This window comes from Geospiza fortis, unplaced genomic scaffold (assembly GCF_000277835.1).
Source record: "Geospiza fortis unplaced genomic scaffold, GeoFor_1.0 scaffold102, whole genome shotgun sequence".
Lineage (NCBI taxonomy): Eukaryota > Metazoa > Chordata > Aves > Passeriformes > Thraupidae > Geospiza > Geospiza fortis.
The window spans coordinates 3,231,272-3,234,382 of record NW_005054373.1 but is presented as its reverse complement, the minus strand read 5'-3'; positions in this window follow the sequence as shown (position 1 = coordinate 3,234,382).

Genomic DNA, 3,111 nt, shown 5'->3' with positions numbered 1-3,111 from the left:
TGCTCGCCCCGCCGGGGGCTGCTCCTCCAGCCCGTGGCGGAGCCGCTCTGTGGATGCTTTCTTGGTGCATTTGGGCAGGGAGCCAAAGTATGCAGCTTAAAGGAAATGTTTAATAAAGACACAGGAGCCTCAAACTGTTTATTTTTCCTTGCAGAAAGGTGGAGAGACGATGTCCCTGGAAAGGCTGCCGGGCCAGGCGCGGGCCGGGGCCGAGCCGGGGCTGACGCTGCCTCTCACCTCTCCCTCCCCTGACAGCCCCGGCCGCGGGGTCATAAACCGTGGGGGGAAAAGGCAGCCTATTAGTAACTCTATTAAGTCTCCATTAGTTAGGTGTGAACTCATTACTCTAATATACCTGGAGGTGGGATCCCACTTGCAGGACATTAGCGCTGCAATAAGCACGTTTACCACCCGAGCTGGACCGAGCGAGGAGAGGATGGGGCAAAGGAGAGGAGCCTCTCCATACCTGGGGCAGCGCCCGCTGCAGCAGCACCAGAGAGCCCTTCTTGCCACGCCTGCCCTGGGCAGTTGAACCTCTCCCACACAGGCTTCCTCCCTGTCCCCACGGTCGCTGCCCATATGAGCAGTCCTATGAGCAGCCCTCGACACCTTCCCTCCCTGCAGCAGCGGCAGGGCAGCCACTGAAACAGCCTGCTCACCTGCTCGCGTGATGAGCGGCTGCACCATGGGAAGCTGCTCTCCCACCCTGTTGTAGGATCAGTCATTTGGGTTGGAAACGTTCCCCCAGCGCTGCCAAGGACACCAGTAACCCGTGTCCCCAGGTGCTGCATCACACAGCCTTTAAATCCCCTCCAGGGGTGATGACTCCACCACTGACCTGGGCACCCTGTGCAAGGGCTGCACAGCACTTTCAGAGAAGAAATTTTTCCTGATTGCTAAATCATAGAATATCCTGAGCTAGAAGGAACCTACAAGGAACATTGAGTGCAATTACAGGACAGGACAGACCCAAGAATCCCACCACATGCCTGAGGGCTTTGTCCAGCCCTTCCTGAATGTCCAGTCTCAACCTCCCCTTTGCCTGGCCTGGCCTTTTCGATGTGTTGGCATTTTGTGACAGGAGCTGTTCTGCTGTCTGCAGCTGAGCACCCTGTGAGGAACTCAGGCAAACTAAATAATGAGCTTATAGGAAATCAATTAATTAATAATAGATAGGATGCAGAAGCAGGGCTTAAAGGGGTTTGCTGAGTTAGCACAATGAAAAATATCACTGTGTGTAGAAATCTGTAGGCGTAGAACTTTTCTCCACCTTTTCAGTAGCCTGAATGTGCCAACATGAGACACCTGAGCCCCCAGTGCCCTCTGCCCAAGCCCCTCACAGACAGGTACTGTTTGCCCTGCAGAACACAAAGACTGTGCACCATCTCCTCCCTGTCCTTAGTGGCACTTCAAGGCTGCACAAAAGCACAGCCCATGCAGAACTCTTCCCAAGAGTAATTTTTAAGCCCATTTGTTCCTAAATAGCGCTAAACTGTACACGATCCCTGAAAACAAAGCTGTCCAAGAGCATACAAGTAGGATTTTAAAAATTATTTCAGGAGGAAGCATGGTCTTGTTTCTAAGATCCTTGGCCAAAAAGAGTATAAAATTAATGGTATTAAGTTCCTAAAAATACTCTTGAGGATCTGGGAGTTGGAACAAGGGCTTGGATTCTATTCCTAGCTCTGCCACAGACTCACTGTCTGCAATGAAGGACCGGCTCAGATGGGACATGGGATATGCTGCAAGTGCCCAGAAATGCACTTCAGAGCTCACTCCCCCCACTTTTTGCCCGATTTCCCATTTTGTGCAATGGGTACAAAAGTGACTCTGATGGAGCAGAGCACATGAGATGGGATGTTGGTGTAATTCCTCCTGGTTTGTTTCCAGAGGACCATGAAACCATGTCCTCTCATGGTGCCTCAGTGATCAAGCTCATCTGCCCTTTTCTCCTTTCCCTATTTCTCTGGAATCAACTCTTAAAATTCAAAACACCAGCAGGTACAAACAATTATGATTAAAAAAGAAACTACCTGCTGGAAAAGTGCTTTTTCCCTCCCAGCAAACACAGCACTTCCTTGCACTGTCCTCCTGGTCAGTGGCAGTTCATCTACTGTAAAGGTGCTCAAGTCCAATGCCCTGCAAAATTCAGTATTAAGTCTGTCTCTTTACTGCCCTGAACAGGAGAGAACAGGCATCCTTAAAATGCAACACTTGTTTTTACCCCCGGAAAATCCTGAAATATTCACCTTTTAATATGTTATATTATATCTAGGAAAATTGTTTCATCATGTAAAAATGATTTTATGGGTCTTTCTCAACCTGTTTTACTGTTACTCTGTTAACTAAGGTACCCGTTTCTACATGGAATCCCATACAAAAACGGATTAAAATAATTGTGAAAGTTTCTAAAATCTGAACAAGTTATTGTGGCAGGATGCCCAATGACAAAATAACAGCCCATCAGCAAAGCCTGAGCTGAACTCACTGGTGGCTTCTCTAGTTACAAAAAAGGAACATCCCAATGGTACTTTGACAGAATCTCAAACCCCTTTAATTCCCTGTGTGTCTTAGCTATGAAACCACTTTTGGCACAGTAATTTAAACTGCTAGACAGAAGACTCAAAATTGCACATTTCAGTGATAAATAGTAAAGTTTATGCCCTGGAGTTGCTTTTACACCAGCATGAGGCACTGAGATGGGACAGAATCCTGCAGATTGAGTCCTGTATGGATCCCAGACCCTGGCAGGTTCTGCCATCAGTAAAAGTATTCCAAGAGAAATGAAAACCCAGGCAGTGAAAACCTCTGCTCACCCCACTAAAGGGAGAAAAAGAGACTGACATTTCCATGGGTGGTTCTGTCTGATGAAATCAAGTATTTAAATGACTTCTATTTACACAGGATTTTGAGAAATAATGCTAATTTGCAGAATTGGCATCTGGGGTATGAGTATATATACCCTGGGAGAGCACTTAGGGAGCCTTTGTGAAGCTAAGTAATAAACGCTTTGTCTTCACCACACTATTTATGGGTTGCTTGGGGGCATCCTGCTCTCCTCCTGCCCCTACCTGGGCATAAAATTATTGCCCAACTAGGTTTTAATCAGAG